This window comes from Sprattus sprattus (assembly GCF_963457725.1).
Source record: "Sprattus sprattus genome assembly, chromosome: 2".
Lineage (NCBI taxonomy): Eukaryota > Metazoa > Chordata > Actinopteri > Clupeiformes > Clupeidae > Sprattus > Sprattus sprattus.
The window spans coordinates 29,285,384-29,296,382 of NC_137921.1; positions in this window are offsets into that span (position 1 = coordinate 29,285,384).

Consider the following 10,999-nt stretch of genomic DNA (forward strand, 5'->3'; position numbering starts at 1 on the left):
TTTGACAATGGCGCCTTTGTTTTTCCTATATGACGTCACCAGATTTCAATAGCCTGCTCCAAAGGAATATTAGACTTCAAAGACAACACGTTTTCACCCTCACAGAAAGACCACAAAGTCAGAATCGGATGCACGGCTCCAACACTCCTATGAGTCTCATTAAGGACTTCTAAATCTTGGCCATAGATTGTTTATGAATAATCCTCAGGCGTTTTCTTCTCAAGGGTAGTGAAGTGAGAAACATATTTGATTTTTTCAGTTGTACACAGGAAAAGTTGTTCCATGTACTATTGGTTGAGGACCTCCAACATTGGCCAATCCTCTCACTGTCACATGCAATCATATACTCACGTGCAATCACATACTCCTAACCTAACCAGTATAACAACTGCCCAACCATAGCTCCTGAGCAGCAGGATACAATAACAATGCAGAACTGGCTAGTTGACAGACAAAACAGAAGTGTTATAACAGCGTTGTGAAGTGTTATTACTGAGTAATTTTGTGGGAAACGGCTTTTGAAATATATAACATATAAATATAAAGATAGATATTAGAAGTTTACAGAATACATTTTAAGGTCATAACTGTGTGTCCCATTATCACACATATGGTTGTATCCCTTTTTTCATATTCATTTATATTCAAGTGTTTGGCACCAGTACCGCGTTTTCTTTTACGTAAATGTCAAACTTGCACATGTAATTATCACACATTGGAGAAGCATTGGTGTGAAGAGAAAAACAAAGTTTTCACTTCATGCAAGAAACAAGGAAGAAAGATCATTTACATTTTTTAACAGAACATTTTTACATTAGTGAAGTCGTACAGCATGGATCGCTATGAAAATGTATAAACACATCACACAATTTCCATGCACCTCCTTCAGCCTGCTTCTCTAGTGCATCCAGATGTTTATAGCACAGCAGTTTAATGAACCTGGCTATTTGTATGTTCAGCCCTGTCCCTTTCTCCATGTAGCACGCAGAAGTGGTAAAATAATTATGTTTCTCCGCATGACCAATTTGATCTGAGTGGGGAGTGCGTAGGAGCCGGCCGAGTGTGTTTGCCATTCCAGCTCTTCCGTCTTGGCAAAGCCGCAGTCCAAAAAATAAATCCCCTAATGATCATTTTTTCAGTGCAGCGCGGGCCAGGGTGCGCTCTCTTATCCAGCGTGCTGGAGGGGTGCATTCTGGGAAGCATATGAAGAGCTCTCAGCGCGCGGCCGGTGTTTCACAGAACCCGTGTGTGAACCTGAACCTCGCTGTGATCGCCTGTGAAGGAACTGTATGAACTAAAGAACAAACAGCGCATGGTGTGAGTGAGTGTGTGTGTGGTTGTGTGTTTTTTTTTGGGGGGGGGGGGGTTGGAAGATAAAAAAAGGGAGCCCCTTGAAGTGCAGGGTATCAGGCGAGACTCAGTGGGCAGTCGCCCAGGCCCATAGGACAATCTGAGACAGGTACACAAACACACACCCACAACCACACAAACACACTCACCCACAACCCCCCCCCACACACACACATACACATACACACACACACACACATACACACACACACACATACACACACACACATACACACACACAAACCTACACTCAACCACACCCACCCACACACACACCCACTCACCCACAAACACACACACACACACACACACCCACACACACACACACACATACACACACACACACACACACACACACAAACACTCACCCACACCCACACCCACACCCACACACAAACACACACACACACACAAACACACACACACACACACACACACACACACACACACACACACACACACACACACACACACACACAGCCACCAGATGAAAGGGCCTGGCCTCCCTTTCGAGCTGCAAGATTGGATTCCCCCCGCTTGCTCCAGCAGAAGCCCTATAGGAACTCCACTGGCACTATCCACGGAGTGGCGGAGCCCGCCGACACAAACACACTGGAGGAGAGATTAGACAGCTACAAAGGGAGAGAGCTGGCCCCAGAGATTCCCCCAAATCCCTTTTTCCCGTCCGGGAAATGCCCCGGAGTGAGAGGAGGGCGGAGGCATGACACTAGCGAAACGGAGACTCAACGAGGGTTTGGCCTTTTTCTCCGCCGTGCAATGCAGGAAGCTTAAAGCCTTGGACAATTTCACTAACCCGAGCACACAAAGGTGTGTGGAAGGCGAGAGCCGAGAAGCGCGTGTGTGTGTGGATGTAACCCCAGCGTGCACGGCGCTCGCGAGACACAGGAGTGATTTCCATCAACATCTCTGAATTTGATCCGCTTGGCTATGTAAAAAAAACGAATTTCTGAGGCGTCCGTGGAGAGGCAGCATCTTTCAGTCCCTCTCCCCCACAGACACGCACATTTGAGAGGGGAACATGCTCTCAGCTGCAGACCTCTCAACAGACAGCCAGGAACTAATATGATGCATTAGTTTGAGACGGTTGAAAAAAAAACTGCGAGCACAGCAGCATTGTGTGTCAGAGAGAGGCACATCGATATTGTGATTTATAGTTTCATTACGCGCTCAGAATGAGGCTTTGGTGATGACACACTCACAGACCCTGCTGGTCAAATAAACACGCGTTAGCATCAGTCACCGTGGTAGCCACGGCCTCGTGTTGGGGGAACAGGCACCCTGACAAACACACACACTGCCTGACACAAATGGCAAGGACACATGTTTTGTAGCTCTGCACAAAAATCTCCAACGTATTCACTGTAATGTTTTTTTTTTTTTTGTGGAGGGATGTATTGGTTTCTCAGTCGATGTCGTGTTCTTCACCTCTGCACCTGAATCTGAAAATCATGTATACAACAGTAGGGGGAGAAATGAGGAAAAAATGAGATTGGAAGAAAAAGAAATATTGACCTATCAGAAAATATGAATTTAAACAGCCAGACCCCCATCATGCTCCATAAGCAGGAACATATAATAGTATAATCAGGCAATGCCTGGAGTGCAGTTCCTCTTTCAATCATTCAGCACCTGTCACGGCATAAACAAAAATAAGTGGCATTAAGGGAGCTGTGGATGTCAGGCTTTGCCCGACCGCCTGATATTTATTTATTTATTTTATTTTATATTTTATATTTCTTTGTGACGGGCTTGTGCCGTGCTTGTCTTCTACCTCATGCTGTGAAGGGAGATTTATCAGTGAATGGATTGGATTTTGTGTCTTACTGTCTTGCTTTGTGGATATGCCTTTCACTACATTGTTTTTTTTAACACCCCTGCGATGGCAGATTAGCCCAGCGAGGATCAGGGCCAAAGCGCGCTTGGCAGAGGCCTTCGCCCAATTACGTAACCCAGCAGGTGGAGGGATGGTAAAGGCCGAATGAATACTGGCATAATTAAGCACATCGATTAAATACCACTTCTGCGGGGAAGGAGGGATGTGGTCTTGCTGGGCTGTGACATTCTTACATTCCCATGAATCATTGCAGTGTAACCAAACGTCTGCTGATAGAAATGGATGACCACAATGAAAAATGGAGGAAAGGACACTGTCAGGGAGAGGAGAGGGAGAGGGGAGAGAGAGATAGAGAGAGAGAGAGAGAGAGAGAGAGTGAGAGAGAGAGAGAGAGAGAGAGAAGGCAATCCCTGTGGTGGAAGCACCACCAGGACAGGCAGAGGACACCTCATTCCTTCACAGCCAAGATGGTGAGCTCCTCATGCTGCTCCTTGCTTGTAGTCATGCTGGACTCAGGAAGTCGCCTCTGTGTGCTAGGCCTGTAATGCGATGTTGGTGGAATGGATGGCACTTTGTTGTTGTGGGGTGGGGAAAGAGAGAGATAGAGAGACAGAGAGAGAGAGGGGGGGAGAGAGAGAGAGGGGGGAGATACATTTCAAGGGGAGGGAGAAAGAGGGAGAGAGAGAGAGAGAAAAAGAGAGAGAGAAAGAGAGTCATTTCAAGGAGACTGAGAAATAGTAAGGACAGGAGGGAAACAACTGTGTGCCATTTCAGCAGCAGTGTCAGTGTGATACTGTGAGCAATGAACATTAAATGGCATTACCTGTCTTTCTTTCTTTTTGTTTGTTTTCGGGTGTGTGTGAGGGAGGTTGCCTGTTTCCTAAACCCCATTGCTGACTGCCAAAATGATTAATCTCAAGCTAACATTGGTCTTGGTTGACTACAGCTGCAATGCACCCAGGGACACTTTAAATTAACTGCAATTAGCGGAATTGGAAATTAATTGCTTGAATCAAACAAGATGTTCTGTGAATGCACAATTTTACACATGCTCTCAGCCGTGCGCCATTTTTAAGACACAGTCCATCGGCGAGTTGAGTGATTTATCCAAAACGCCACACTGGGGGGACAGTCACGTGCACGAGCTTGCCTTTGTTTCTGATGGTAGGACTTATTTGATTTATTATTATTTTATTGTTTTTAACGACCAGCAGTGCTTTTCTGCCGTGATTCAATAAAGCATGATTTTCCAAAGCCTGTTCCAGTCGGCACACTGCGTTGTTCCTGAGATAAAACGTTAGCAATGCCATGCGAGGGAGATTGAGGACAGCACATCTTGAGAGAAGCTCGGACCACGGATGTGACACAAGGTCATTTCAGATTACTGATAACATTCAGCTCTGAGCATGGACTCCTTGGCTCCTGCACAGCCAGGGTGAATGTGTGAGTGGGTGTGTGTGTGTGTGTGTGTGTGTGTGTGTGTGTGTGTGTGTGTGTGTGTGTAGGTGTGGGTGTGTGTGTGTGTAGGGAGAGAGAGGAGTGGGGGCTATATTTATATATATATATATATATATATATATATATAGAGAGAGAGAGAGAGAGAGAGAGAGAGAGAGAGAGAGAGAGAGAGAGAGAGAGAGAGAGAGAGTCATTCCCACAGTCCAGCACCTGGCTACATCCCTTGCTACATCACTGCTACCATAGCAACCTGGGGACAAGCATAAGGGAATGTGTATCCTGGTGGGGTGAGGGGAGGGAGGGATTCACGATGGCAGCACAAGGAGATGAGGAAGATGATGAGGTCAAAGTCAATCTGTCACTAGCACACATACTCAGCATTCACAATACATTGCTATACAGTGTGCATGCTGAGGACAGGGGACATTAACATCTATGCTGGTTGCTATGCCATATTCAGTGCCCCTGGTCATGGTGTCTGGCAGGCATTGTAAAGTGGATGTTGTGCCTCTCCAGTTTCATATTCCAGTCTGGTAATGATGACGTTTGGAAATTAACCTTCTTGAATAACTAATGCGTGACGGGAAACTAATTAGACCTTTTTTTTTTTTTTGGACAAGGTAATAGACGAGAAGGAAATAGAGAAAAAAAATGAAGCACATGTTTACAGCTGTCTGTGTTTACACAGGGTCCCGTTGACATGCGTTTATGCACAGTCATGTGAGTGTGGCTGTTTTAGGGCTGGTAGGGCTCAGTACACAGGTGGAGTATCTCCATGGTGATAAGGTTTTGTGTTCCCCCAAGGGAGTGACAGATGGGGGCGATTGTCTGAGTTTTGGCAAACGAGCTCCATCAAGAGACTGGTTGTTTAGCCCCACTCACACTCACCCACATACTAGTAGTAGTATCGTCGGAACTTAAACTAACAGCAGTTCAAACCTGGGAGGCACCTAGGCGGAAGGTGGGTCACCCATACACCGGCAGCGTACCGCATTGGGTAAGAAAAAGGCAACGACTGACATGACACGACCTGTGAGGAACGGGAGGAACGGGAGGAACGGGAGAAACTGGAGAAACGGGTGCACAGGTTGGTTGCAGAAGGGCTTGATTTGTGTTACATACTGTATGCAAACAATAAACACTACTTTACATAAGAAGTAGAAAGACTAAATAGAAAAGAAAAAAGAAGTGCAGGGACTTTGGTCACAATGCAGGACAGGCTATGGCATTCTTAATGTTTCACACAACATCATTTGTGAAAAAAAAAACCTGCAATGTATGAAGAATAAGTAGTCGCTGCAGTTTGAAACATTTCAAAACCAAATTAGTAAATTAATGAATAAGAAGGCCCTGTTTTATTTAGTAAGGTAAGTCTGCAATCGCGTTTGACTCAAGCAAGCTAATTTTTATATTCTATTTAGCTAAAAAATATTTAGGCTAATGATACCTTATAAATGATCATGTTTTTATACTCTGTAGACTCTATGTGGATGCTAGATGAGGCCCTTATTACCAGTATGCATTAATGCAACAATGCTTATTAATATGAGAACTATTAAGTAGTGTTGCATAATAATAAAATGAATAATTAATTAATACATAAATAATTTTAATAATAAATAGGCCTGCATTCCTTCTCCAAACCTACCTTACAGTAGGCCTAGACTATCAGCCCATTGAGAATAAGGTCTAATTAAACAATGTCCAGACCCACGGAAAATGTCATATTGTGACAATGTCAACATATCAAGACACAATACTCAAGGACTGAAGGCATGACTCATAAAGCTTACACAACACAGACACTTGTGCCCCAAGTAAAATATCCGACTTTTATGCAAACAGCAACAGTGGGTTTACATGTAGTTTATAGAAATACCAACCCCCCCCCCCCCACACACACACACACATACCTCACTCATTTTCAATTTGGTGGTTATAGCACTGCATATAACCTTCTCTATGGCCCTGAAGGTTACAATGTACAGACTAAACAGCCTTATTACACGGCTCTTCTTAATGCTGTAGAATGCTCCATTCACTTGAATGGGGCTTCCCAACGTTCTGCGGTCCGTTATTAACCGATAACGGACCGTTGCTATGCAATAATGACCACTGTCAAGGAAAGTGGCCTTTTTGCCTCTGATTCACGTCTTTCGTAGCACTCCACAAGTAGTCAGGTACCTTATCAATGGAGTTACAACGGACGGTTTAGCAGCTGTGTTCTAAAGAATGTTCAACATCTTTGAAGTTCAACGTCTTTGGCGAACTATTTCTCTGCTTTTTAACACTACATATAATAACAAATACATTGTAAAAAGACACACTGTGGTAAGTTATTTATTTTTTTTGGCAAGTAGCCGTATAATAAGCGGGATAATGTATAGAACGCTTCGCGTCGGGGTGCTGTTCGCCCTGTCGGGGCTTATTTTCCCGATAATGACCTGCGTTCTATACATTATCCCTTACATATTAGACAGCAGGATACATGTGTAGATTACATCGTAATCAGAATAACTGTGACAGAAAATCACTTAGTCATTCATTCATTTCATTTTTTTTTCAATTCCACTTCCTTTTTTCCCGTCATTTTCCTTTTCATTTTTACACTCCGAGAAGAAATATGGCTGGCTCTTCGGTCTGCTTCGGGGGGGTCCCTCAGAACACGGCCCTCGACTGTGAGGCCAGGATCCCCCACAGCGCCGACCCCAGCACACACAAAGGAGCTATATCAAAGGTCCGGCAGCGCCACGCCCTCGAGAGGTTGTTACTGGTTCCCTTCAGCAGCTGACCCTGGTACACTTCTGGCTCAGACATGGTGGGTCTGATTAAGGTCTGTGCCAGATCTGTCCCATGGTAAACTGGTTATCTGGGATGAGCTCCATGACATGTGGAGGAAAACATGCTCCTTACACCAGTGCCATGACGCACAAGACAGATACACACTCCTCTGGGAAACCGTCCTTCATGTAATGCTGCCCTAAAATTCATGGCAGAATCGGTTACGACACCCTCCGTGTTCGTCACGCGGTATATGCTTTTATGTGCCTATCACATGCTTTATGGTCTTAGCACCAGACACCAGGCCTTCGTTGTATTTATGTCACATGGCGCTGGGCTCCTGGGCTGAAGCCACGCTTGCCGAGGTCACTTTAATTCTAGGGCTGAACAAACACAGCTGTCCATGGGTTCCTCCATATGTCTCTGGGCCGCAGCAGGAGATTGGAGGGGAGATCCTTACCCCGCAAGAACACTCGGGCTAATTGGGTCACTCATTTCATTTCAGTACAGGAGGAGGAGGAGGAGGAGGAGGAGGAGGAGGAACATCTGCACAGGCCACCGTTGTGTGCCCCCCCCCACCACCCCCCTCTTAAAAGAGAGAGAGAGAGAGAGAAAGAAATCAAATCATCATTCAGAACAGCTGCCATGCACCCAGTATCAGAGTTGAGAATAATTCACTTTCAGATGCAGGGTCAAAATATTTTTGAGGGTGACTAATGCATGGGAATGTGCAGAAGCTCACAGCTCCTGCATAAATTGCGATGTTGCAGAACATCAAGTCTAATAGAAAAACATATTTACTCCAAAGACCAGCAAACTCCATGTGTGTTTGCATATTTTGTGTATGGGAATGTCAGTGTGTGGTTTCTTCAAGCACATTTTCAAGTAAATTGATATAGTGACAGCTGACGATGATTTATAAGATCAACACCATATGTTAACTGTTGCTCACTTAGAAAAGAAAATGAAATTAACCATAAAGATACGGTACACGCTGCCGTACTGTAGCAGCCATAATGTGGCGCCTAGCACAGCGTAGCACTGGAAGAACCAACGATGGTCTTTCTGTTCAATACCATGAAGTCTGAAGGCTCTCGCTTCCCTTTGGTAGGGGAAGGGGTCCCAGGACCAATTAAAAACCTGCCCCAAACAGATGGCTACAACTGGGCCTCAAGTGAGCCGCCTCCCACATCCTCAAAATTGCAATTAAGCTGCCTACACAACAGACAACAATGGGGGTAGCAGGTAAACAACGCTTCCTCAAAGCCAGGGGCAGAGACTACAAAAAGTGGGGCCCCTCGAGATCGGATGAGTCTTAACAGAACACTTGACTCCAGCCAACTTAGAAATTAGAAGGGTATACCTTCTCTTAGGATGCTGCTCTCTCTTAAACTGTTGTAAACTGTAAACGGTTACTTTACTTTTATGTCAGTTCAATTAAGGCCTTACCTTGTCAAGACTTGTACACGTATTCATTTACTTACTGAAGAGAGGATGACTCAGATAGCTTTATTCAGGTGTGCATCATTTACACGTGTCATGCATCCATATTGGAAATTGCTAAAATACCCATTTTTTTTAAGCACGCTTTAAATCAAAGGAAGAATAACAACTAGATTTCATAGAAAGTAGAAAAAATATAATGAAAGTGATCAACCAACTCTTTCAACACGTTTAAGAGCACACACTCAAAATGGGTACTCAACAGGACAGAAAAAAAACCCAGCCAGTTATATCCTTTTGTTATTAAGTGTTTTTTTTCCATTGTTTAGATGGCAAGGGAAGGGTAGAACTACTTTTCCTCTGCAAACCTCTTCAGTTTGACAGCCGCATACAATAAAGTAGAAATGTCAAGTACTATGTAATACACACCCCAAATGAAAAAGCCTTTCTCCGTCAACAATGGATCGGCTCAACATCTAAAGAGATTGAAAACGGGTCTGTGTTATCTCCTCTTGCCTTCTTGAGAAAGTTCTACAACCAGTCTCATCAAACCACACTGGTTTGAGGAGGAGCAACACGGGCATTTTGTTCCTGCATCATCACATGATATGCGAAACAACAAAACAGCATAATATGAATCGTCGTGATTGGTTCATTTAGGGATTTTGTGAACTCTGCATTAAAGAGTAGGATGGCTAAGCTTTAGGTGGAGGTATCACATGTGGTGCATAGTAACCAATCAGCATTCATTCCCAGTTCTTCTCCTTGCTGGAATATCATATCTTTTTTATACTATCAAAGCTTATCAAACATACTGAACCATACAACACACTGTGATTATGTCCTGAATGACGTTATGCAATGTAACCTACATGCTCACAGCTTCAAGCACTTGTGAGTGGGGAAAAAACTGTAAAGCTTGTTGAAACAAAGACTTGTGCAGACACATTACATCACCAGTAGCCCATACATTGTTTCATAACCACAACTCTAAACTACTCAAAATGCACTTCCATTGTTAATCTAGTGATAACAAAGAGAAAAGATTACAAAGGCAAGCCGTCTGCATGAATAAAGAAGACAAGTCTGATGAAGGCCTCAATCTAAAGCCTCTGTGGATGCACTCCCTGCTCCTAAAGTAATCAAAAACAAAAGTCCTTAGGAAGAGAAACAAATCATGCCCCCCCTCCCTCATTGATATTAGATGAAAAGCTTGCACTGTCAAAAGTTGGCTAAACATCATGTTTTTTAAATCACACAAAGTTGTATTCTTGTTTTGACATAATAGAATAAGCCTGTTTTGAGTGGAATATAAAATCACGACTACTGTTTCTGATGCCTCCTATATTGCATGACGACTTTCTGAGATGGGTCTTCTTTGGCACACTGACATGGATAACCTGAACTGACACTAACAACCACAAACCTGTTTGAGAAAACATCAAGGACACCCCACTGCCTTCCTTGTATGTAATACTGTATGGAGCTCTCATGGTAGCAGTAACTTTGTCTCACTAAGCTTGTAGTTGGAGGCGCTAGAGAAAAAAAAAAACATTGCCTTCAATGTGTCTTAGTCAGAGAAAACACCTTCATGAATTTCACATACTGTTTGTTATTTAAAAGTCTTCTAGCAAGTAGCATGCCTTTCCAAACACCAACTGTAGTCAGCTGCCACTTTTCTTTTGTGTACATACTACGGAAAGAGCAGTAAATGTGTCCATGTTTACATGTGGAAATACAACAAACAAGAGAGAGTGGACCCGAGAGGTGTCCATTGTATCTCTCACTCTGGCCAGTTCAGACACACCCAGGGCTGGAGGTCTGTGAGAGCTGAACTCAACTAAGAGGGACGAGTGAGTCGTTGATGCACAAGGAGTTGACAGTCGATAGAGATGTTGGAGGTGTGTGAGTGATGAACTCAACTAAAAGGGACGACAGTCGACAGAGATGTTGGAGGTCTGTGAGTGCTGAACTCAACTAAGAGGGACAACAGTCGACAGAGGGGTTGGAGGTCTGTGAGTGTGGAACTCGACTAGGAGGGCTAGTGAGTCGTGGAAGCACGAGGAGTCGACAGTCGACATAGATGTTGGAGGTCTGTGAGTGTTTAACTCA